General features: G+C 40.8%; 1 protein-coding gene and 1 non-coding gene across 2 annotated transcripts in view; one reads left to right on the plus strand and one right to left on the minus strand.

Annotated features, from left to right (window-relative positions):
• PASD1 (PAS domain containing repressor 1) overlaps positions 1–27,418 on the minus strand; it is a 188,124-nt gene that overhangs the window by 79,570 nt on the left and 81,136 nt on the right. The gene's annotated exons all lie outside the window — the stretch shown is intronic.
• Positions 20,147–20,252, plus strand: LOC137217648 (U6 spliceosomal RNA). Its single transcript, XR_010940163.1, has one exon. It is a non-coding gene; the product is annotated as a U6 spliceosomal RNA (small nuclear RNA).

Consider the following 27,418-nt stretch of genomic DNA (forward strand, 5'->3'; position numbering starts at 1 on the left):
CCAAAGCAATCTACATATTCAATGCAATCCCTATCAAACTACCACTGGCATTTTTCACAGAAGTAGAACAAAAAATTTCACAATTTGTGTGGAAACACAGAAGACTCCGAATAGCCAAAGCAATCTTGAGAACAAAAAACAGCTGGAGGAATCAGGCTCCCTGTCTTCAGACTATACTACAAAGCTACAGTAATCAAGACAGTATGGTACTGGCACAAAAACAGATCAAAGCAGATAGAAAGCCCAGAGATATACCCACGCACATATGGTCACCTTATCTTTGATAAAGGGGGCAGGAATGTACAGTGGAGAAAGGACAGCCTCTTCAATAAGTGGTTCTGGGAAAACGGGACAGGTACATGTAAAAGTATGAGATTAGATCACTCCCTAACACCATACACAAAAATAAGCTCAAAATGGATTAAAGACCTAAATGTAAGGCCAGAAACTATCAAACTCTTAGTGGAAAACATACGCAGAACACTCTATGACATAAATCACAGCAAGATCCTTTTTGACCCACCTCCTAGAGAAAAGGAAATAAAAACAAAAATAAACAAATGGGACCTAATGAAACTTCAAAGCTATTGCACAGCAAAGGAAACCATAAACAAGACCAAAAGACAACCCTCTGAATGGGAGAAAATGTTTGCAAATGAAGCAACTGACAAAGGATTAATCTCCAAAATTTATCAGCAGCTCACGCAGCTTAATAACAAAAAAAAACCCAATCCAAAAATGGGCAGAAGACCTAAATAGACATTTCTCCAAAGAAGATATACAGACTGCCAACAAGCACATGAAAGAATGCTCAACATCACTAATCATTAGTGAAATGAAATCAAAACTACAATGAGATATCATCTCACACCTGTCAGAATGGCCATCATCAAAAAATCTAAAACCAATAAATGCTGGAGAGGCTGTGGAGTAAAGGGAACCCTCTTGCACTGTTTGTGGGAATATAAATTGATACAGCCACTGTGGAGAACAGCATGGAGGTTCCTTAAAAAACTACAAATAGAACTACCATATGACCCAGCAATCCCACTACTGGGCATATACCCTGAGAAAACCGTAATTCAAAAAGAGTCATGTACCAAAATGTTCATTGCAGCTCTATTTACAATAGCCCGGAGATGGAAACAACCTAAGTGTCTATCATCGGATGAATGGATAAAGAAGATGTGGCACATATATACAATGGAATATTACTCAGCCATAAAAACAAATGAAATTGAGCTATTTGTAATGAGGTGGATAGACCTAGAGTCTGTCATACAGAGTGAAGTAAGTCAGAAAGAGTGACAAATACCGTATGCTAACACATATATACGGAATTTAAGGAAAAAAAATGTCATGAAGAACCTAGGGGTAAGATAGGAATAAAGACACAGACCTACTAGAGAATGGACTTGAGGATATGGGGAGGGGGAAGGGTAAGCTGTGACAAAGCGAGAGAGAGGCATGGACATATATACACTACCAAACGTAAGGTAGTTAGCTAGTGGGAAGCAGTCGCATAGCACAGGGAGATCAGCTGGGTGCTTTGTGACCGCCTGGAGGGGTGGGATAGGGAGGGTGGGAGGGAGGGAGACACAAGAGGGAAGAGATATGGGAACATATGTATATGTATAACTGATTCACTTTGTTATAAAGCAGAAACTAACACACCATTGTAAAGCAATTATACTCCAATAAAGATGTTAAAAAAGTAAAAATAAAAAAATAAAGTACAAAAAAACGTCAAATCTATATAATTGCTCAAATCACTTTTTCATGTTCTAAAATTACATTTATGTTTCTTCATATAGAAAAGAAACTATATAGTGCTTAGTAGTTAATTTAACAAAAATGAGCAAAATTATTTCACAGAAAATAATGTCTTTACTGATGAATATAAAAAAAGTTCTAAATGAATGGAAAGGTAGGTCATATCCCTGGACAGAAGTACCAATATTGTAACTTTATCACATCTCCCCAACTAATCTACAAATTAACGTAACTGATCAAAACTCAGTAGATATTTTGATTTGGGTTTGGTTTTCTATATAACTTCAAAAGTTAATTACAAAATTCCCATGGAAAGCAAAAAGTCAGAAATATCCAGAATAATTTTGAAGAACAACAATGTACAAGGATGTTCTCTACTAGACATCAAGGATTCTTGTAAAGCTATATAGTGCTTAGGTAAATGGATAACGGTGCAAAGCATAAGTAGAGAAAAACGGGACAGAAGAGACCCATTAGGAACAGATCGGTGCATAAACTGAAATTTGATTTGTGACAAAAGAAGCATTATAATTTTGAAATTTCTACATGGAGTGTGTGTGTGTGTGTGTGTGTGTGTGTGTTTTAATATAGTCCTTTCTGTATACTGAGGCAACAAAATTTGTTTGCAAGCTATTTAAATACAAGCATCATGCCTTATATGTCTTTGCTATTTCCAACAGCACCCAGCTCTACACAGAGAAGACAGTCAAAACACACCATTAAATTCACCTGCCAGAATCTCCAAATAAATTCTCAGATTATATAAAGTATAAGGGGCAGGATTTGATACTGGCTCCACCATTGATTAGGCAAGTTAAACTAAGTTTCAATCTCCTTGTTTGGAAAACGGGGATAATAATGGTACCCACTTTCATAGGCTTGTTGTAAAGGTTAAATGAGTATGTAAATTACTTTGGCATAGTGGTAAATGCTGAGTACTAAATAAATGTTCATCATTATTTTGAAAAAGCTCACACCACTAAATATCTGACGACTTTCCTTATCCATTGGACAGGGTCAGCACAGACACCTGTTAATTACTGGCCTGTTCCACTCAGTAATTCATTCTAAAACAAAGACTTAAAAACTTACACGGGGTAGGGGGGGCGGGAGGGGGAGAACATACAAAGACTGAAAAAAGAATATAGTTAATTAAAAGTTCTCAGGCCAAAAGCAGCCAGCCTTCCTATGCAAAGTAACAATTATTTCATTCAGAATAGCAGAGTGTGAGTGCCTTTTTCCAAAAACAATGGGAAATAACCTAAAATCTCATCAAATTTTATTACTAAAGTATAATATAAAGGTCAAAATTCAAGCAGGTCATGCTTGCAAAGATTTCTTCTTTTGGGAAGGCAAGGCACTTTCAATTTTCTGGTGTGTGTGTGTGTGTGTGTGTGCGTGTACACACATATTTTTAGTTCACAAGAAAGCACACTGAATAGACGGGTTACGATTAGCTCTCTGTGGTTGAGAATCACTTATGCAGATACTTTCTAGTGTGACAATTATGATGGCATAGGTTATCAATGTTCTGTTCGGATAAAATTCACAGTCAAAGGAATCTTCACTCAGTTTCTCAGTCTCATACCTGCCAGAACCAAATAAATTAGCATACTCACAGTTCAGACCCCGTGGCAGTATTCACCTCTGGATGATCAAATCTGGGCTTCTGCTGCTAATGCTCTTGAAAACATATTGCAGGGGCCATGTCTGGGGCCTATGTGACACACATAACATGTGCCATCGTCTTCCAGTACAAATAATTCAGGACTAAATGACACTAAAAGTTTAATCCTGAATTAGAATCAAAGTGAACACATCCTGAGAACTATTGCAGGACTCAGCTAGTCCCCGTGTGTGTTCAATCTTCGATCATCCCTGGACTGCTTTCAAGAGTCTCAGAGTTGCTACACTCTGCAGTTGCCAAAGCAGAGAAAACAGGCTAACGAGCAACAGAGTAGCAAGAGCATGACTTTCTCTGGGTGCAAACCTAGGGCAGCAGAAAGCCTTGGAACAAAGACTGCAACACTGTAATGTAAGGAATTTACTTACATATCTCAGGGCTGATGACCTTTCCAACAAATTCTCCCCCAATTCAGATAGATACAGGAACTCAGCCACCTTTGCCTGTTCTGCTTGAGGATTTATACATTTGAATTTTAATGAAGTTCCATGTGAATATCTACAATTGTTGCATTCTGCAATTTGAAATAGAGTAACATTTTCCCAGGACAAGGAGTCCAAGCTTTCTTTATCCTTCTCCTCCCAAGATTACATTCCTTATTTCACGGCAATTTTGTGACACTCCCCAGTAGATTTTTCATATTTTTTAACCAATGCAGAGTCCACTGGAAAGCAAGTTTGTGAAGAATCAGTATTATGAAAAAATAATTGTTATAGTATAGCTTGAAAAGATAACAATATTGTATATACTATATCAGCCCAATCATTTAAAGCATGATATATGAATGAAGAAATAAAATACCGTGTATAAACGGGACTAGGGGGCAAAAACATTCAGAGGTGTCTTTGGGTGATGGAACTTTGGAAGGTTAAAACTTTTTTTGCATGTTTAAAGTTTGCTCTAATTAGTATGTGTGGCATTCAAAATTAAGAAACACCTCTCAAAAATAATATGAGAGTGAGTGTTGAACAGTGAAGAGTCTGGGCTTTGGAATCAACTGGACCTGGGTTCAAATTCCAATTCTACCTCTTTATAATTGTGTGACCTTTGGTGAGTTCCTTAACCTTTATGAGTCTCGAGTATCTCAACAGTAAAATTTGGATTACAATACTTACATGTCAAGGTTTTTATAAGAATTAAGTTGACATATATATAAAGTGGCACATGGTAGCCACTCAATAAGCTGTAGCTTTAATCAGCAGCAGGATAAAATCTACAGGACTGGGACTTCCCTGGTGGTCCAGTGGCTAAGACTTCCACTACAGGGGGCACGGGTTCAATCCTGGTCGGGGAAAAAAAAGAAAGAAAGAAATCTAAAGGACTGTGAAGTTCCATTCTTCTCAGAGAGGGAAGCAATGGCAAAAAATTGGCAATACAGGGAGGTTTCTTGTTGCCACTTGTTGGGGCAAGAAGGAGAGAACCTTGAGATCAAGCTGGGTAAATCTAACATGGCATGGACAAGTGGTGTCTCAGGTCTGGGTATAGTCAGGGCATCAGGACACCTAATGGATGTCCTCATCATCAGCAACGTGAGGTGGAAGAGCCTGACTCTGTAGTGGTACCGAGCTGCACAGAAGCCTCATTTCCTCCTGCAGCGTGCAGCTGCCCATCTTTAGGTACGGAGGCGGGGATGAACAGATTGACCCTTGGTTGGAGTTTTTCTGGGCACCAAGGAGGACAAGAGGCACTAAAGATATAGGCCAGAAAAAGTACTGGAAGTCTTGGACCATAATGTAAAGATTAACTAAGTAAAGAAGTTGTGGGCAGGGATGGGGGAGGTTCCCTGAGGAAAAAGGACAGCAGTCAAGTGGCTGGAATGAATTAGAAGAGGGAGATGAGCAAGGGTACTAAACGTATCACAGAAAGGGCAATGGAAGAAGAGGAGGTTAGGGGCATCACTGGGGAGAATTAGCGGAAAATGTCACCAGCGGTTCTGGTAATACCAAATGCAATCATGAAAAATATTGTTTTTCACAGAGAGAGAGAGAGAGAGAGAGAGCGAGCGAGAGAGAGCGACCACATCTTTACCTTTCCACATCCCCAAAGGGGCTGAAGTTAACTAGGAAGTGCCCTATCACCAAGGAAAAACTGCCCTCTCTGCGGGGCTGCCTGAATTCCAGGCAGTCGCTGGGAGGCCTCGTGAGCTAGTCAAGCAGATTTAGTCCTATTTCAGCAGCAGCCAGAACTGTGCTGAGCTTCCTCCACCCAGCCCCCTGCCAGTCTGTCAGTCAGCTCAGCCAGCCTGACAGAGACAAGGAAGCCCCTGTGGCCTCCTCCACACAATAATGGCAAGAAAGTGTTTGGCTTGAGTAAACATCATTTTAAATATTTATATGGAATTTTAAAGAAAACCAGAGAGGGTCTGAAGAAAAGCAGAATATAGGGGTGAATGCATCTTTGACTATTACTGTGGTTAGAACATTTGTTTATTTTCAAGTAAAAAACTCAAAGTATTTAAAATGACATTGTAGAAGACAATCACGCCACGTATTTGGAGTTATAAAATTTGCTGTGCATCATCAGGGATCAACTCTGTCTTTATACAGAGAGACACACACGTTTTTCTATAAACAATTGCTCAAGAAAAGGGGTCTTTAAAATCTCAGTAGGATGCTGGCTTATTTTTTTTTAAGTTGATAGGAAAAAATGCATGATGGCATGCTTCATCAATTTGAAGTCATCTACTCTCACTCATATAAGGTTGATTAAAGATATTTAATCAGCAAGGAAGGGTGAAATATTTACAATTCTTATGTAGACAGTAATGATGTTAAATGTGTATGGCATAAATATATCAAGTAAGTCAGTGGGATTTTCCAATGTACTTTCAATCAAGACTTTCTTCAAAAATAACAACTCTGGAGGAGCTTCAAGATGGCAAAAGAGTAAGACGTGGAGATCACCTTCCTCTCCACAAATACATCAGAAATACATCTACATGTGGAACAGCTCTTACAGAACACCTACTGAACACTGGCAGAAGACCTCAGACCCCCCAAAAGGCAAGAAACTCCCCACGTACCTGGGTAGGGCAAAAGAAAAAAGAAAAAACAGAGACAAAAGAATAGGGATGGGACCTGCACCAGTGGGAGGGAGCTGTGAAGGAGGGAAGGTTTCCACACACTAGAAGCCCCTTCGCGGGCAGAGACTGCGGGTGGCGGAGGGGGGAGCTTCGAAGCCACGGAGGAGAGCGCAGCAACAGGGCTGTGGAGGGCAAAGCGGAGAGATTCCCGCACAGAGGATCAGTGCCGACCGGCACTCACCAGCCCAAGAGGCTTATCTGCTCACCCACCAGGGCGGGCGGGGGCTGGGAGCTGAGGCTCAGGCTTTGGAGGTCAGACCCCAGGGAGAGGACTGCGGTTGGCTGCGTGAACACAGTCTGAAGGGACCAGTGCGCCACAGCTAGCCGGGAGGGAGTCCGGGAAAATGTCTGGAACTGCCAAAGAGGCAACAGACTTTTTCTTGCCTCTTTGTTTCCTGGTGCGCGAGGGGAGGGGATTAAGAGCGCTGCTTAAAGGAGCTCCAGAGACGGGCGTGAGCCGCGGCTAAAAGCGCGAACCCCAGAGACGGGCATGAGACGCTAAGGCTGCTGCTGCCGCCACCAAGAAGCCTGTGTGCGAGCACAGGTCACTCTCCACACCCCCCTTCCAGGGAGCCTGTGCAGCCAACCACGGCCAGGGTCCCGGGATCCAGGGACAACTCCCCTAGGGAGAATGCACGGTGCGTCTCAGGCTGGTACAACGTCACGCCGGCCTCTGCTGCCGCAGGTCCGCCCCGCACTCTGTGCCCCTCCCTCATCCCCGGCCTGAGTGAGCCAGAGCCCCCTAATCAGCCGCTCCTTTAACCCCGTCCTGTCTGACACAAGAACAGATGCCCGAAGCCAACCTACACGCAGAGGCGGGGCCAAGTCCAAAGCTGAACCCCGGGAGCTGTGCGAACAAAGAAGAGAAAGGGAAATCTCTCCCAGCAGCCTCAGGGGCAGCGGATTAAAGCTCCACAATCAACTTGATGTACCTGCATCTGTGGAATACCTGAATAGACAACGAATCATCCCAAAATGAGGAAGTGGACTTTGAGAGCAAGATTTATGATTTTTTCTCCTTTTCCTCTTTTTGTGAGTGTGTATGTGTATGCTTCTGTGTGAGATTTTTTCTCTATAGCTTTGCTTTTACCATTTGGCCTAGGATTCTGTCTGTCCATTTTTTGTTTGTTTGTTTTGGTTTGGTTTGGTTTTTGGTTTTTTTAGTATAGTTTATAGCGCTCGTTATCATTTGTGGATTTGTTTTGTGGTTTGGATGTTGTCTTCTTTCTTTCATTTTCTAATTAGTTTAAAAAATTTTTTAATAATTACTTTTTATTTTAATAACTTTATTTTATTTTATTGTATCTTCTTCATTCATTCTTTCTTTTTTTTTTTCTCCCTTTTATTCTAAGCTGTGTGGATGACAGGCTCTAGGTGCTCCAGCCAGGTGTCAGGGCTGTGCCTCTGAGGTGGGAGAGCCAAGTTCAGGACACTGGCCCACAAGAGAACTCCCAGCTCCAGGTAATATCAAATGGCGAAAGTCTTCCAGAGATCTCAATGCCGAGACCCAGCTCCACTCAACGACCATCAAGCTACAGTGCAGGACACCCTATGCCAAACAACTAGCAAGACAGGAACACAACCATAATCATTAGCAGAGAGGCTGCCTAAAATCATAGTAAGGCCACAGACACCCCAAAAAACACCACCACACGTGGACGTGCCCACCAGAAAGACAAGATCCAGCCTAATCCACCAGAACAAAGGTACTAGTCCCCTCCATCAGGAAGCCTACACAATCCGCTGAAACAACCTTAGCCACTGGGGGCAGACACCAAAAACAATGGGAACTACGAACCTGCAGCCTGCGAAAAGGAGACCCCAAACACAGTAAGTTAAGCAAAATGAGAAGACAGAGAAACACACAGCAGATGAAGGAGCAAGGCAAAAACCCACCAGACCAAACAAATGAAGAGGAAATAGGCAGTCTACCTGAAAAAGAATTCAGAGTAATGAGAGTAAAGATGATCCAAAATCTTGGAAGTAGAATAGAGAAAATATAAGAAACATTTAACAAGGACCTAGAAGAACTAAAGACAAACGAACAGTAATGAACAACACAATAAATGAAATTAAAAATTCTCTAGAAGGGAACAATAGCAGAATAACTGAGGCAGAAGAATGGATAAGTGACCTGGAAGATAAAATAGTGGAAATAACTACTGCAGAGCAGAATAAAGAAAAAAAATGAAAAGAATTGAGGACACTCTCAGAGACCTCTGGGACAACATTAAATGCACCAATATTCAAATTATAGGGTTCCCAGAAGAAGAGAAAAAGAAAGGGACTGAGAAAATATATGAAGAGATTATAGTTGAAAACTTCTCTAATATGGGAAAGGAAATAATCAAGTCCAGGAAGCACAGAGTCCCATACAGGATAAATCCAAGGAGATATACGCCAAGGAGAAATACGCCAAGACACATATTAATCAAACTGTCAAAAATTAAATACAAAGAAAACATATTAAAAGCAGCAAGGGAAAAACAACAAATAACACACAAGGGAATCCCCATAAGGTTAACAGCTGATCTTTCAGCAGAAACTCTGCAATCCAGAAGGGAGTGGCAGGACATATTTAAAGTGATGAAGGAGAAAAACCTACAACCAAGATTACTCTACCCAGCAAGGATCTCATTCAGATTTGACGGAGAAATTGAAACATTTACACACAAGCTAAAACTAAGAGAATTCAGCACCACCAAACCAGCTTTACAAAATGCTAAAGGAACGACTCTAGGCAGGAAACACAAGAGAAGGAAAAGACCTACAATAACAAATCCAAAACAATTAAGAAAATGGCAATAGGAACATACATATTGATAATTACCTTAAATGTAAACGGATTAAATGCTCCAACCAAAAGACATAGACTGGCTGAATGGATACAAAAACAAGACCTGTATATATGCTGTCTAGAAGAGACCCACTTCAGACCTAGGGACACATACAGACAGAAAGTGAGGGGATGGAAAAAGATATTTCATGCAAATGGAAACCAAAAGAAAGCTGGAGTAGCAATTCTCATATCAGACAAAATAGACTTTAAAATAAAGTCTATTACAAGAGACAAAGAAGGACACTACATAATGATGAAGGGATCGATCCAAGAAGAAGATATAACAATTGTAAATATTTATGCACCCAACATAGGAGCACCTCAATACATAAGGCAAATACTAACAGCCATAAAAGGGGAAATTGATAGTAACACAATCATAGTAGGGGACTTTAACACCCCACTTTCACCAATGGACAGATCATCCAAAAGAACAATAAATAAGGTAATACAAGCTTAAAATGATACATTAAACAAAATGGACTTAATTGATATTTATAAGACATTCCTTCATAAGCCAGCAATGAAGGAAATGATCCCAATAGCACAGGCACACACACATCTACACAGGTCACACGTCCACTCTTTCCCAGACGGAAGCTGAGGCTCATTCTCTGCATATTTTTTGGCCTCTTCTGAGGACAGGGCCAGGTCAACTGTGTCCATTGTTGTATTTCCAGGTACCCTGCACTGTTCCTAGCAGAAAATGCATGCTGCATATATATTTGTTGAATGAATAAATGAATGAAAAAGCACCGAGTCCTAACTGCCAAAATGCGGATGAGCAGCCAAACGTTGCTGAACACCTCTCACCCAGCTAATCCTGTTCCTAAAAGACAGATGAGTTAAACAAAAAATAAGAAACAAACAAACAATGGCAAACCCAGATCTGTAGAGAAACAAAGTCAGATCTAAAAGTGTATCTCGGGACTTCCCTGGTGGTGCAGTGGATGAGAATCCACCTGCCAATGCAGGGGACATGGGTTCGAGCCCTGGTCCCGGAAGATCCCACATGCCGCGGAGCAACTAAGCCCATGTGCCACACTACTGAGCCTGCGCTCTAGAGCCCGCAAACCACAACTACTAAAGCCCACGTGCCACAACTACTGAGCCCCTGTGCCACAGCTACTGAAGCCCATGCGCCTAGAGCCCATGCTCCACAACAAGGGAAGCCACTGCGATGAGAAGCCCGCACACTGCAACAAAGAGTAGCCCCCGCTTGCTACAACCAGAGAAAGCCCGTGCACAGCAACGAAGACCCAACGCAGCCAAAAGTAAATAAATAAAAGTGTATCTCTTATTGGTTTTGTACTTTGGGGAATTCTGCCTGGCATGTTCTCTTAGCCTGAGGCAATAAGGAAAACTAAAAGGCAAAATGTTCTTACATCCTTCACCACTCTGGCAGAATAGTTCAAGTTTCTATGTGGGGTAGTAAAAACTGAACCTGATTCCTAATCCTGGTCTTATTCCAATTATGTCTCTGGATCTTCTACAAACCCCTCCCATGGTCTGGCCAGTTCTGAAATGTCAGCAATTCATTTAATCCTCGTCCCCACTCTTCCTTGGAAGCACAGAGACTTTTGGGTAATCTACGTAAATCCACTGATTCAAGGCAAGGGAATAAACACTGCTGAACTAAAAGCTTCCCAGAAGGCGGTACCAGAAATTACTGTGTAATGGACACAGAAGCCTTCAACCAGTGGATGGAAAGAACATCACAGGCAGAAAACAGAGCCTGAGTAAGGGCACCAACGTGAAATGTCATGTTTACAACAAATGGTCCTTACTGCTTCCTAGCATGTGAACTTGGGCAACTTATTTAACCTTTCTGAGCCTCTGTGTCCTCATCTATAAAATGAGAACAATAATAGCACCACTTCACAGGGCGCTTGTAAAGATTCACTGATATAATGGATATCAAAGTGCCTACCCTAGTGCCAGATATAGAGTAAGGACACAATAAATGCTTGTAAACAAAGTGTGATAAGAGACAGAAAGTAGAATAGTGGTTACCAGGGGCTGGGGGCAGGGGGAAATGAGGATACAGTTTAATGGGGACAGGGTTTCAGTTTGGGATGATGAAAACCTGGAAATGAAGAGCGACGATGGTTTCACAGCAATGTGAATGTATTTAATGCCACTCGATTGTAGGCTTAAAAAATGTTAAAATAGTAAATTTTATGTTACGTATATTTTACTACCACAATAAAAAATGCAAACAAAACAAAACAAAAGTAAAGCGAAAGGCCTACCCGGCAAAGCATCACAGTGTGACTGAAATCGAGACTACTTAGGAAGGGAGGTGGGAGCCAGAACGTCAGGCTGAGGAGAAATGTGAACTTGATCTACCAAGTGCCCTGTGGGAACACTTGGAAGTGCTATGACTTGAACTTGTATTTTAAAAAGGTGTAACTGATATTGCCATTTTATAAATATCACCCTGGAGTGGATTAGATGGCTAGAAAGAAGTTGAGGCTGAAAGAAGGATGTCAGACTTCTGCTGTTTAAAATGTGGTCTCCAGCTCGGCAGAATGGGTCCTACCTGAAATCATAGTCTCAGGCTGCTCCAGAACTGCCAAATCAGAATCATCATGGTGCAAAGATCTCCAAGTAGCACCTATGCACAGTAACCTTTGGGAAGCACTGGGCTAGAAGACCTGAGGAGTTCGGCTGGGAGAGGCTGAGGACTCGAAGCAGGGTGGAGCCACAACGGCCGATGTTTATGGGGTTTACTACACACGTAGCTAGGTGTGAGTATTTCACGAACCATCATTCAATCCTCGCAACAGTCCTGTGCATAAGGTGTTATTACTCTCACTTCCCACATGGAATACTATTCAGCCATAACACAGAAGGAAATCCTGCCATTTGCGACAACATGGATGGATCTTGAGTGCGTTAGGCTAAGCGAAGTAAGTCAGACGGAGAAAAACAAATACTGTATGATCTCACTCATATGTGGAATCTAAAAACAAACAAAGAAGCAAACAAACCTCACAGAAACAGAAAACAGACCAGTGGTTTCCACAGGCAGGGCATGGAGGGGGGATGGAGGGAAATAGATGACTGAAGTCAAAAGGCACAAACTTGCAGTTATAAAGTAAATAAGTTCTGGGGAGGTGATGTACAGCGTGGTGACTATAGTTAAAAATACTGCATTGTATGTTTGAAAGGTGCTCAGAGAGTAGATCTTAAAAGTTCTCATCATAAGGAAAAGATTTTAACTATGTGAGGTGATGGATAGTAACTAAATTTATTGCAGTCATCATTTCACAATATATAATACATATATCAAATAATTATGTTGTATACCTTAAACTTATACAATGTTATGTGTCAATTATATCTAAATAAAACTGGGAAAAAAGTTTTAAAATTGCAGTTGAAATAATTGGTCTGAGGTTACACAGCTAGTACCTGACAGAAGTGGGATTTGAATGAGTCTGTGTACATTTGCTTCATCATCTCCACTGTACTGCTTTTCAAACCTCAGGGAAAATGAGCTCTCCTTGTCTTGCTACAGTACCCACTTTCTTTCTTTTATTAAACCCTGAGATGATTACTCTGAAAGCTCTCTAAACTATTTTGGAAGCCCACTGTTGTAGAAGACAACATACGAATAGATGGGACACGTCTGAGCTTTCCGGCCACCCACCACTCAGATGCAGTCTTCTACATCCTGTCTCCCAGCCTTTGCCTGGGTTGTACATGAAATCCCTAAGTAATCTCAATAAGTAATCTGTAATTTGTCCATGGTCAAACTGACTGTCTCTTCAACAACCCTGTCCTCCCAAATACCAAGGCTACCTAGGAATCCGGTTGATCAACAGCAGGGAGGTAATCTAATGTTTGTTCCTGTCCCTTCCTCATTTATCAACAGACTCAATATTTCCTTCCCTTGGTTGCAACTACAGGAGTTCTCCAGAATTAAATTTCCACATGCATTGTACAGTAATTCTCTAAAAGGAGTAGAAAGTCAAATTCTTCACCTTTACCAAGATAGTAGCAGAGAAAAATCCCAGTTGTAGGACCAAAGTCCTAAGCATGAGCATCGTCAATCTAGTCCTACACACGAAGGTTGCCAAGCTACCTTCCGTAACTCTCTTCTTTCTCTGCCCCTATTTGGGCCCGTCTGATCAGCATCCACCTCTGTACTAATCCTGTTCCTCCTCCTAAAGCCCTCCCCTGGGTCCTCTGCTATCCCAGACTGATGGAGAGGCCCTGATCTCTGCAGTAAGCAACTTATTTGATTCTCACAACATTTCTATGAGGTCTGCTTTAATGTTATCATCTCAGTTTCTCAGGAAAACGAGGCACAGGAAGGAAGCCCAAGATCACCCAGCTAGTAAAGGGTACATCAGAGGTTTGAATCCAGAGAGACAGGCCTTGGCGTTAAAAACTACACTTGACCACCTTCCATCCTTATGTCACTGTTTCTAAGAAGTATTCCCAGATCTCCCCTAAGTCTTTCCTTTGAAGACCCCTACACAAACTGTGTCCTGTGTGTAAGCTTCCTCAGGGCAGTTGGACTCTTACCCTGCTTTCTATATCCTAAACTACCTAGAACTGTTCTCCATACACACAAAGCACTGGGTATTTGTTTAATCCAATTAAATGTACATAAGTACAAAATACGATATAGAGAACTTCGTTACCTCTCGTGAGAGTGTTGACACAAACTATTTGACCTTACCAGCTCTCCCTTTTCTTTGCAAAGTTTGCAGTGACTGAGTATGGTCCCATACACCCAGATGACAGAAGAGAAGAAATGGGAATTTAGAATGCCAAAAATCAAAGGGATGTGGTCTCTAGGAGTCCCAGGACTTTAGAGAATAAATACTTTCTGAAAAAATCCAACCTATTCAATGTCCAAAGTGAATTCTGTGTGAGGCTTACCAACCCTAGCATGTCTTAAACTGTTTCAAAGGGTTAGAGGATGTGTAATGGCCTATGGAAGCATTTACAAGATAAATGGATTCCAAGTTTCTAGCATTTTTAAACTGCTGCTCCAAACTATCTTAAACTGTCCAGGGCTACCTCCATTTCCGAAACGCAACAGGAAGTGCAGCCTCGGTTTGATTTCCGCTAAAAGAACGAGGCATCTCTGAGGACTTCACTTCCTGGAAAAGCAGAATTGATCCCAAGTCTCTGCTGCTCTGATGTGCATGGTATGTTTGCTAGTTACTATAGCTGGACAATGAAAATACTAGCAAATGAGCCCTATAGATATCCAGGTGACAAACAAGATTTTTAACATTTTAAGTAGAATTCAATCAGCCTGTATAACTTAATGTTTTTCATTATTCCCAAAGCATGTCCTAGTATTAAACCTACATACCAATCCTTAGAGAAGCCCTAACCCCTGAGATGGAGAAAAGGAGCTTTAATGATAGAAGATTCATGGGGATAATATTTCTGTTTTGCTTCTGGATGGCCTGTCTGGTACTATCCTTCCCTGACCCATCCTTCAACCTCTATTATCAGGGCTAGACTTCACTTCGCAATTAGAGTGATCTACTGTGGGGTTTGGAGGGGAGTTGTAATTTTTCCAGAAATAAATTTCTATTTTTTCTTTACTGTGGTATAATTGACAAATAAAACTGTATATATTTAAATGTACAATGTGATGATTTTATATATGTATAGGCTATGAAATGATTACCACAGTCAAGTTAATTAACACATCCATCACCTCACATAATTATCTTTGGGGTGTGGGGGGGCGGTGAGAACACAAAATCTACTCTCTTAGCAAACTTCAAGTACGGCATTATTACCTGTAGTCACACTGCTGTACATTAGATCTCCAGAACTTATTCTGGGAAGTTTGTACTCAAAAATATTTTTTGTGGTCCCTACATTTATAGCTATGGCACTGTATATTAACCTTGATTTTCTATTAATCCATGAAATTTGTAATTGACATTTTAAAAATCTAGCTGAGAATGAATATAAAGCATCAGTATATTTTTGTCATAGCTCTTTTATATCTTCTTTTGATTTCCCCTAGACTTCATCTGAATTCTCTTAGGACTAGGACATATGGAAAGCACCATCACTTGAAAAGCTAAAGGACTGCATTTATTCAAAATGCATTCACAGAGTGCCTACATTATGCCTGGCTTGGCAATACCAAGCATGGGAATCCAGAGATGAGGGTGACATAGTCTCTGCTCTTGGAAAGTTCATAGTCGATAAAGGGAAGCATTTAAACCACTAATTATAACCCCTCTATTAAAAAGGATTTCATCAAGTTAAAACAGTCTGTGAATTCCAAAAAACACAAAAACAAAAACAGCAGCAAGAAAAAAACATGTAAAACTGAAAAATACTGCAAACTTTTCAATTTAATTACCGAGAGTATATTGCTATCCTTCCTCTTTGAAATCACAAAGAAACTAGGGTGGGACTTGCTAGCAAGTTGTCTTCAGGCCCCTTGCTATAGGAGATCCTTGGAGATGAAAACATTCTCATTATGTTATTCTTGTATTTAAGCAATAACCTCCCTTGGGATAGGGCTCGGATTCAACCATATTTACTGAATTTAGCTTTATAACTGTAGGAAGATAGAAGACTTTTCAGAAAAGTTAAACATAGGAATAACATTAGGTGACATTTGTTAAGCACTTACTACATCCCAGGCCCTATTATTATCTTGCCCATTTTATATATGAGGAAAATGGGGTCCAGAGAGGTTAGCTAACTTTCTCAGGGCCACCCTGAGAGTCAGTGGCAGTGCCTGAGCATTCTCTCACTAGCATATGGCCTCTCCATGACTTAGCACTGGCCCTCTTTCAACACTTTACCCATCTGCAAATGTCACGTGTCGTCTCCCATCTACTCTCCTCGCACCCTCCCCTCCATTCTCCATCTGTGAGCTTCCCACTGACTAGGAATAAGCACGAACATCTCATGTTTCTCCCAATTCTGGTTCCCTAGCCTATCAACAAATTACTTTGAAGTTCTGTAGCAATCACATTTACGTCCAATAGCCTTTCTGCAATTGATCATGTCCTTGAAATTCACCAAAAATCATAAATATGCTGACAAACTGTCTAAACACATCAATGCCCTTTGCTGAAAAACAGAGGAGTTTGGTTTCTATCCTGGTGAGAGCCCAGTCCCTTGACAGTGATTTGTGAGACACAAGATTTGAGTATTTGAGAATCTCTGGTCTATAGCAAAGAGTGACAGTCCAGTGTACTTCAAGACTCTAGACATCATTGAGGCTGAAGCACAGCAGCACTTGGGCTTTGTAGGTGGTAAGAATCTTGAAGCGCATTCCATCAATTCCCTCCCACCTCTCCTTCCTCCAGTGCTTGGAGATGATGGGTCCCAAGCCCCTGCTACACCTCTCTCCCTGCTACACCTCTCTCCCACCTAAGAGATCTCCCAGAGCCCTTTTGAGTGTTTGTTGCTGCCATTATCCAAGTGGACCATGGCATCAAACTAAGGCTAAGACTCTTAGACTCATTCAAGATCCAAGGACACATTGTTGAGAATAGTTCCTGACGTCTCCTAGAGTCAGATATTGAAATAGAAAAATGTCCTTATCTACCCTTGACACATCACAACTCTGCCCCATTTCAGCTACTCACTGATACTGTGCAAAATTGAGCTAACAAAGCTGGTTGTGCGTTGCCTCTCTTTCTAGGCATAGTCATGGACACTTTTCTCTTCTACCCTATTATTTTTCTCTCCCCCCTTTCACCATTTAGTCCCCATGTTCCAATATTGGTTCATCTCTAAAAGAATCAACCCAGGAATTTACCAAAAATTAAGAATGAGAAACTCAAAAAGCATAATAGATAGCTCATCTGTAAGAAATAGTGTAGAGAGAACATGTTAAAGGGAAAAGGTCCACAGGAGAAAATTCTACCTCCTAATATGCTGGTTCTCTTTACCAGATAGCTCTTATGTAAAAAGTAGACACAATTTTGGAAGTAAATATAAGTTTCCCCTCATCAGATAACACATCTTTCCTGCGGAGTTGTGTGTAAGTGAAATCCTATTTATTCATCTGACATTTGATAGAAGTTTTCTAAGTGTGAACTCTATGGCAGACTCTGGGGTATAAAGAGATGAAGCTGAGAGATCAGACTTGTAAATAGATAACTACAAGGTCGAAAGCGGCAAGATTTAAATTCATATAAAATGCTCTGGAAGCTGAGAGGAGGGAATAGAGACAAGGAGCACAGAGGAAACACAGGACTAAATAGAGACACAGAAGCTGGAATCAGATGTTACAGGTAGCAAGAGTGCACCTGGGCGAAAGTAACTATACATTTCCTTAAATGCAACCCCCTGAACTCTGCCACTGTGAAGCTCAGGGTTCCCTGACTATTAGAAAGCTCAGGCTGCCAGTCTTAGAACCACAGAGAAAGTAGACTAAACTGCGATAGAGGAGAGGAGAGCAAACCATTATCAAAGAAAAACTATTTTGATCCACTGTATTTCAACAGAACTTCGATTTCAATCCGTCGAGGAAAACCAATGTGCATAATGTTGTCTAACAATAAAAATAATGTAAAGCACTAAAGTACAGCCTCCAAAATTCCAGGAGAAGAGAAGCTCTTTTTTTTTTGCTGTGTAGGGAACCGCTGACCCCAAGAAGATGGGCTGTTGGCTGTGAGTGGCCCCTGTCCACACAGGCCTAGAGGTCCGCGATGCCTGAAGACCAGCATGCAGGAGTCTGAACTGCGCAGGTGCATGCTGCATGACTCAGCTTCCAAGCTCCCCAGAATTGGTTCCCCGGGTCTGGAGCCTGTAGGGATAGGCTGGGCCTCGGGCAGGGACTTCCGGGGCCGACTCCAGGCTGCCAGGGTCCATCCTGCTCCTAAAGTGAGTTGCTAATAAAGAAGCTCTTTCTTGCCTGCCCACCTGCCTTGGACCTCCCCTCCTCACTTTGGCCCAAAAATTGTTTTTGGATGAGTGAATAAATGAAGTAATCATGCTTTAATATTGGTTAAAGCATTGGAATTTGAAAATGATTACATAAATAATTAGTTGAATCAAGATTATCCCCATGTTACTTTCACGTCGATATCTGTATGCCTCCTTCCCTAAAATGTCTAGGGCTTTTAGATTTCCTACATAGTAATTCCTCTGCCCCTTACAAAAGCTGAGTAATAACTTATCCTTTGACTTGGATTCTATAGATCTGCATAACACTTTAAAACTCTTCCATTATTACTCGTGGGGGTACAAGTTTACTGCACATTATATTAGAATTTATAGAAACTAAAGGTTATTCTAGTCACTCATCTAATTCAAAGATTTGATAAAAATGACCAAGATACACCACAACTAAATAAAAGGCTTATGTTAAACTTTCAAGTTTTTTATTTACGAGCTTTTACTGGCTCATAAGATAAACATTTGGTATAAAACTGTCCACATTAGATCTACCTTATATGCAACATAAACAGACGCTGACTTTTAAAAACTCTGTATTAAATAGAATGCAAATCATATTCATTGAAAAGAAAACTCACTGAAACTTGAAGCCAAGTATTTCAAAATTTTGCAGTATGAGAAAATTACTTTTTACTGTTTCCTTAAAAAAAAAAGTTAATTTGTCCAACCTTAGGCAAACTCACTTTTCCACAGTGGAAAAAGATGGGTTCTCAGAAACATGGAATTGAATTTGTTCTGTGGCTCAGCAAAGGATTCTTTAAAAAAAAATCAAGTAATTCTTGATATTCTGAAACTCTCTTCTTTAACTCTTGTCCGAAGCAACACACTTTCCAGGCTTCATTGGAAGAGGGGGATCCTCTTTGTTTGTCACAGGTGTGATGCTGGTCCCCCTGAACCTCCTCTCCAAAGACATGGACTCAGTTACCAAAGCCTGTCCTCTCAAAACCACTAAGTGGAGAGGGGGGAGGGGAGAGATCTCTGGCGAATCGCATCCCTGAGCAGCAGCATCTAAGAACAGAGGGGACCATGTCAACAAATCTCATTCTCGGTTTGGGGGGTTGGGTCGTTTTCTGTCCTCATCTCAGCAGCAGAAAAAGTGCTAAGCCTAGAAAGACAGTTTCTGAACCGATTGGAGCTAGCCCAGCAGTTTTTGCTACCTCCAAACCTGCCAGAGCCTAAATCAATGCAAACATTCATGGTCTGTTTTCCTAAGAGTTGCGATTAACTGCTGGTCTTCTTCTTGCTCAGAAAGGGCTGGCAAATCTTATTCCTGGGGATTTCCAGAATACTAAGGCCAGATGCCATTGCTCACATATATGAAATAGCCTAGTACAAGTAACCCAAGGCTTTCCTAGAGGTCATTACTCCCACAGAGCACTAGCACCAAACGGTGTTAAAAGGTGTGCAGCAAAAGTAAAAGTGAAGTGTTCCTTGGTTGGGTACGTTTGGAAAATGATGAGTTAAATATAGTGAAGCAGATTTCTTGATTACAAGACATCTCAGGGCTTTTCATAGGTTTAGGATCACTGGGAACATGTCTTTGTTTTGATTTATCTCCCATCCTCAAGCACCTTCGATGGCCAAAGACATTTTAACTTAGGAATGACACAAAGGAAAATCTGAAAACCTAACAATAAATATTTAATGAGCTCTGGGATAAAAATGCTAGTCTGGGAGCCCCCCAAAGTTTATAAAGGGTCCAGGGAAAGATGAATGTGGTAACTACATAGGCCACTTTTAACTAGTTTACTGGTCTCAGTCCCAGGTACTCCCAAAAAAGTGCCCAGCATAGCCTGCACTATGGATAAAGGACTCTCACTTAAACTTCTCTTTTAAAGAACTATTACAAGGAGTGCTTGCTTCAGCTGCACATATTCCAAAATTGGAATGATACAGAGAAGATTAGCATGGCACTTTGAAAGGATGACGGACAAATTTGTGAAGCATTCCATATTTTTTCCATGTTCATTATGCTTCAATAAATCTGGAATTTAAAAAAGAGAAAACAGGAAAGACTTTCTTCCAACATAAAAAAGAGCAATTGCAATGACTGTGCATTACATATGTTTCTCTTTCAGAATTATCTATGTAAGGTAATGTTCTCCTTTTTGCAAACAGTATGAACCATAAATTAATATGACCTTAATCTCTGACGTCTAAATAACTTCGAAGCCAGGAACAAGGTAAAAGCTGTCCATCAGGTGTATCACCACATTGGAATTCCTATACTAAGGAAATATTCCCAGTATGGAATTTCAAGGGTGCACAAGGACAACTTGTGTATCTATTGAGATGATTTTATAAAATGAGCAACTTGGCATGAGACACATCTAAGTCCCATGCAATTTTTGAAAATGCAATTATTTATGGAACTCACCAGTTGAATACTTGGGAAAATGCCCCCTTTGGAAGAAATGGGTGACATTGAGTATAACTGTTACATCCTAAGATTTATAAATTTATTTTTCATATTTATTTTCATTACAGAAGTATCAAAGTTCCCAGGGTACCTAAACACCATATTACATTAATTGCAATAAATATATGTTACGTTTTATTTTATACATCACAGTTCAAAGGAAATATGTACGTTGATTTTCTTTTTTGACATCTTTATTGGAGTATAATTGCTTTAAAATGGTGTGTTACTTTCTGCTTTATAACAAAGTGAATCAGTTATACATATACATATGTTCCCGTATCTCTTCCCTCTTGCATCTGCCTCCCTCCCACCCTCCCTATCCCACCCCTCTAGGTGGTCACAAAGCACCCAGCTGATCTCCCTGTGCTATGCGGCTGCTTCCCACTAGCTATGTATTTTACGTTTGGTAGTGCATATATGTCCATGCCACTCTCTCGCTTCGTCACAGCTTACCCTTCCCCCTCCCCATATCCTCAAGTCCATTCTCTAGTAGGTCTCTGTCTTTATTCCCGTCTTACCCCTAGGTTCTTCATGACCTTTTTTTTTTCCTTAGATTCCATATATATGTGTTAGCATACGGTATTTATTTTTCTCTTTCTGACTTACTTCACTCTGTATGACAGACTCTAGGTCCATCCACCTCACTACAAATAACTCAATTTCATTTCTTTTTATGGCTGAGTAATATTCCATGGTATATATGTGCCACATCTTCTTTATCCATTCATCCGATGATGGACACTTAGGTTGCCTCCATGTCCTGGCTATTGTAAATAGAGCTGCAATGAACATTTTGGTACATGAGTCTTTTTGAATTATGGTTTTCTCAGGGTATATGCCCAGTAGTGGGATTGCTGGGTCATATGGTAGTTCTATTTGTAGTTTTTTAAGGAACCTCCATACTGTTCTCCATAGTGGCTGTATCAATTTACATTCCCACCAACAGTGCAAGAGGGTTCCCTTTTCTCCACACCCTCTCCAGCATTTATTGTTTGTAGATTTTTTGATGATGGCCATTCTGACCGGTGTGAGATGATATCTCATTGTAGTTTTGATTTGCATTTCTCTAATGATTAATGATGTTGACCATTCATTCATGTGTTTGTTGGCAATCTGTATATCTTCTTTGGAGAAATGTCTATTTAGGTCTTCTGCCCATTTTTGGATTGGGTTGTTTGTTTTTTTGTTATTGAGCTGCATGAGCTGCTTGTAAATTTCGGAGACTAATCCTTTGTCAGTTGCTTCATTTGCAAATATTTTCTCCCATTCTGAGGGTTGTCTTTTGGTCTTGTTTATGGTTTCCTTTGCTGTGCAAAAGCTTTGAAGTTTCATTAGGTCCCATTTGTTTATTTTTGTTTTTATTTCCATTTCTCTAGGAGGTGGGTCATAAAGGATCTTGCTGTGATTTATGTCATAGAGTGTTCTGCCTATGTTTTCCTCTAAGAGTTTGATAGTGTCTGGCATTACATTTAGGTCTTTAATGCATTTTGAGTTTATTTTTGTGTATGCTGTTAGGGAGTGTTCTAATTTCATAGTTTTACATGTACCTGCCCAGTTTTCCCAGCACCACTTATTTAAGAGGCTGTCTTTTCTCCACTGTATATTCTTGCCTCCTTTATCAAAGATATGGTGACCATATGTGCGTGGATTTATCTCTGGGCTTTCTATCCTGTTCCATTGATCTATCTTTCTGTTTTTGTGCCAGTACCATACTGTCTTGATTACTGTAGCTTTGTAGTATAGTCTGAAGTCAGGTCCAACAGCACATTAAAAGGATCATACAGCATGATCAAGTGGGGTTTATTCCAGGAATGCAAGGATTCTTCAATATATGCGAATGAATCAACGTGATACATTATATTAACAAATTGAAGGAGAAAAACTATATGATCATCTCAATAGATGCAGAGAAAGCTTTTGACAAAATTCAACACCCATTTATGATAAAAACCCTGCAGAACGTAGGCATAGAGGGAACTTTCCTCAACATAATAAAGGCCATATATGACAAACCCACAGCCAACATCGTCCTCAATGGTGAAAAACTGAAACCATTCCCACTAAGGTCAGGAACAAGACAAGCTTGCCCACTCTCACTGCTATTATTCAACATAGTTTTGGAAGTTTTAGCCACGGCAATCAGAGAAGAAAAAGAAATAAAAGGAATCCAAATTGGAAAATTAGAAGTAAAGCTGTCACTTTTGCAGATGACATGATACTATACATAGAGTATCCTAAAGATGCTACTAGAAAACTACTAGAGCTAATCAATGAATTTGGTAAAGGAGCAGGATACAAAATTAATGCACAGAAATCTCTGGCATTCCTATACACTAATGATGAAAAATCTGAAAGTGAAATTAAGGAAACACTCCCATTTACCACTGCAACAAAAAGAATAAAATATCTAGGAATAAACCTACCTAAGGAGACAAAAGACCTGTATGCAGAAAATTATAAGACACTGATGAAAGAAATTAAAGATGATACAAATAGATGGAGAGATATACCATGTTCTTGGATTGGAAGAATCAACATTGTGAAAATGACTATACTACCCAAAGCAATCTACAGATTCAATGCAATCCCTATCAAACTACCACTGGCATTTTTCACAGAACTAGAACAAAAAATTTCACAATTTGTATGGAAACACAAAAGATCCCGAATAGCCAAAGCAGTCTTGAGAATGAAAAGTGGAGCTGGCGGAATCAGGCTCCCTGATTTCAGGTTGATTTTTCATTTATGAGAATATATCATCATATACACACCTATATAAATATAATATTAGATGCAAAAAATTTGCATTCAAGTTCAGTTCTCTTTTCATTTGTTCTACAATTGAGTTTACATGCATGTATACATACACACACACACACACACACACACACATCATTGATCTAAAATCTCCAATTTACCAAAACCAAGACATCTTTTCTTTCCTGCATTTGATTTTATAATTCTCTAAGGGAAATGGGTAGAGTGCTACCTTTAGAGTGTCTAAGTAGAATAAGATACGGTTTGCATTTTAAATCTGTAGCTGGTAAAAATCAATGACATCTCTAAACAGATATTTTTATTATTTGTTTACACAAATAATATTTGCTACACAATTTCACATGTATTCAATTCACCAGTGTTAAGAGTTGATTGTGACTAGTCGAACGATGTTACATCTTGACCTGTGCTTTAACTGAGCACATCTTGATTGTATGAATTATTGACTAATTCAGGTGTTATTATTTTAAAATGCAGTTCATTACTTAGATTTACCCCCAATCACTTACAACTTGGCAATCAGTTTCAAAACACAGAGGACTCTTACTTCCATTAGATTACAAACACACAGTACAATATAAAAAGTAAGTATAAAGCAAAAATCTAAAAGATGAAAGGCATTTTCTTACCCAAGAACGAGAATTGAAGAAACTGGTGAGTGCTGTCTGTGGACACTGGATAGTCTATTCAGTTCACCTTTGAAGAAAGAGATGTTTCTAGATCAAAAATAGCCTTTCTAGCCACACAAGGGAAGTCAACAATCATGTAACTGTACATTTCAAATAAAGATAAGAGAACCTGTTTTCAACTACCAAGACTTCCCAGGTTAGAACTGACTGTGGCACACAGTGCTATGATTCTCATAGCAATGCTATGGGCTGGAGAAACTGGGATTGCTCCTCACCCAAGAATGCTCTTAAACTGCTGCCAGCTTCTCCACGAAGTCAAATTTCTTTAGTCTCTCCCTAATTTCAGCTCCCCATCAATCACAATGGCAGCCTACTTGACCGAAGGCACTAAGCTTTCTCATGCTAACTTGTCCAGTCACCTTGATACAAGCCTAGAGATGATGTTAAGATCTGCCACTATACAAACTCTCCTTTATGTGTAATTAGAAAAAAAGTTTACTTGAATCCTTTACATGGTTTTTAGATATGGAACTGATGTTATGTTCACAAATTTCTTCTACCAAGTGTTATGGATTTTCTTTGCATTAAACAGGGAGTGTCTCCACCTTCTCTGAGAAACATATAATCCTTGTACTATCTGGATGGTACTAATGCTGAAGCCAAATAGCATGGTCTCCAAATAAAAATCTGTTTCTGATGTTTGCCAAACATACTCCACAGCATCTATGAGGCCTGAAGGGATCTGGGGATCTGGATATATGAATGTGTCCAAAAAGATACCATTTTTCTCAAGATTTTCCAGAATCATGCACATGCTCTCCCCAGATTCCTCTTCCCTCAGCCCTCTAGAGCTCAGTGTCTACTTATCTTTCAGGGCACTTGCTACTTTCTAGGATGTCTGATCACTGTTCGAGCCTTTGTCACTGGAGTGTGAGCACAAGGCCAGAATCTGGTCTCGTGACTGCTTGTCCCCAGCACCTGGCACAGAGTGGCAGCTCAAGAGGCATCCACTGAAGGGAACTGGGGCCGCTTCTCAACATGTGACCTCAGTTCACATTGGCCAAAGGGCATCTGCAAGAAGCCGACTGGGTGCCTGTGGTGGCATTCACACCCAATGCTTACTCCACTGGCGACTGGCATCCAGAACTATTGGCTTGGCACAGCTCTGACCTAGAGGAAGAGCCTCTGACAAAATTTGTCATCTGAAACCCCTGTGAAGCAAGCAAGAGCAGTGATGTGGATCCCGGGGCCCACCTAGTTAGGTAGGTTTGGGTTTGGCTTCGTTTACTAGGCTGATTCCATCTCACCTCATTGCAGATAAGATCACGTTACTAAAGGGAGAACACAAGGGGTTCCATATGTTTGTTAATATGCGAATGTGCATATCATATCATGGTTACATGTGTTCTCTTTGCAGCTTTTAAACATCCCTCATAGTCAAACTGTCTCAGCTTGTCACCCAAGGCCCTCTACAATATGACCCAACTCACCTCTTCAGCCACACCATAGCTTACGTCTTCTGAATTCCAGGAAGTATGCACCATCACTCAGTCACACACACTCTTCCATCCACCCACCCAGGCTTCGCTCAGGACAGTCTCCCTGCCTAGAAGGCCCTTCTCCACATCTTTACTAATTGAAGCCATATCTATCCTTCAAGGCACATTCTCCAAAGCACCTTCTCCAAGAAGCACTTTCTGATCCCCTCTCCTGTAGTCCTGATGGCACCTGCCCTATCTGGCCCTGTATGAAAGTCACATGTTGTCAGTTTCTCCCCTCAGTGCAGGGAATAAGATTAGTTCCTCCCTACAATACATGGCTGTCTGAACCTAGCCTGCAAAACTGTGAAGAATAAATTGCATTCAGCTCGTTGAGGACTGTGACAAGAGTTTTCTCTTTCTCCAGAGACCCTAAGATTCAGGAAAAGAATAATCTAAGGTATAGAAAAAGATGTAGGAAAAAATGTAGGAGAGATGACAATATGTAGATAGCCATCTCTCGTTACATAAAGGTATATTTTAAGTGAACCACTGAAAGAGATCTTAGTGAATCATTTAATTAAGAATCTGGGGACTTCCCTGGTCGTCCAGTGGTTACGACTCTGCACTTCCACTGCATGGGGCATGGGTTCGATCCCTGGTCGAGGAACTAAAACCCTGCATGCCGTGTGGTGCAGCCAAAAAAAAAGGAATCTAATAGGTAAGTTTTCTCTGTTTTCAGTTCATTTTCAGATTAAAATCTGAGAATCAACTATTGAAACAAACTGAAGAAAATTATACAGGAACTCTTCATAGCAGAACTTTCTAAACAGGAAGAATCACATATACAAACTCACAGAAATACTGAATTTGAGTCAAGAACCTGAAAGTATTACATATTACACTGGAGTATTTTAGGCCACTCTTGGTCCATATTTATTAAGCTTCACTCTACTTGACTCCATAGGAAGTTACCAAGGAAGCAAGAATTCTGTTTTCAGGACATTGAGTCCTATGCTTCTGGTTTCTGGACAAATTGAGGTGTCTTCAGCAATTTCAAGTGCTTCCATGGATTTAGTTATTTGTTCATGTCCCAAATAGTTATCGACTATGTGCGAGGCACTGTGCCAGCTTGTTTTTGTTGCTGTTGTTAGCACTTAAAGCTAGAAGACCAGGCTTCCCTGGTGGCGCAGTGGTTGAGAGTCCGCCTGCCAATGCAGGGGACACGGGTTCGTGCCCCGGTCCGGGAAGATCCCACATGCCGTGGAGCGGCTGGGCCCGTGAGCCATGGCCGTTGAGCCTGCGCGTCCGGAGCCTGTGCTCCACAACAGGAGAGGCCACAACAGTGAGAGGCCCGCGTACCGCAAAAAAAAAAAAAAAAAAAAAAAAAAAGCTAGAAGACCTACAGAGAAACAATAATTATTTCAAAGACCTACGTAACTGTCAAAATAATTCTTTAAAAATTGAGAAGGGGGGACTTCCCTGGTGATGCAGTGGTTAAGAATCCTCCTGCCAATGCAGGGGACGTGGGCTCGAGCCCTGGTGCAGGAGGATCCCACATGCCGCGGAGCAACTAAGCCCACGCGCCACAACTACTGAACCTGCGCTCTGGAGCCCGTGAGCCACAACTACTGAAGCCCGTGTGCCACAACTACTGAAGCCTGTGCACCTAGAGCCCGTGCTCCGCAACAAGAGAAGCCACTGCAATGAGAAGCCCGTGCACCGCAACGAAGAGTAGCCCCCGCTCGCCGCAACTAGAGAAAGCCCGCCAGCAGCAACAAAGACCCAACACAGCCAAAAATAAATGAAAATAAAAA

This window comes from Pseudorca crassidens, chromosome X (assembly GCF_039906515.1).
Source record: "Pseudorca crassidens isolate mPseCra1 chromosome X, mPseCra1.hap1, whole genome shotgun sequence".
Lineage (NCBI taxonomy): Eukaryota > Metazoa > Chordata > Mammalia > Artiodactyla > Delphinidae > Pseudorca > Pseudorca crassidens.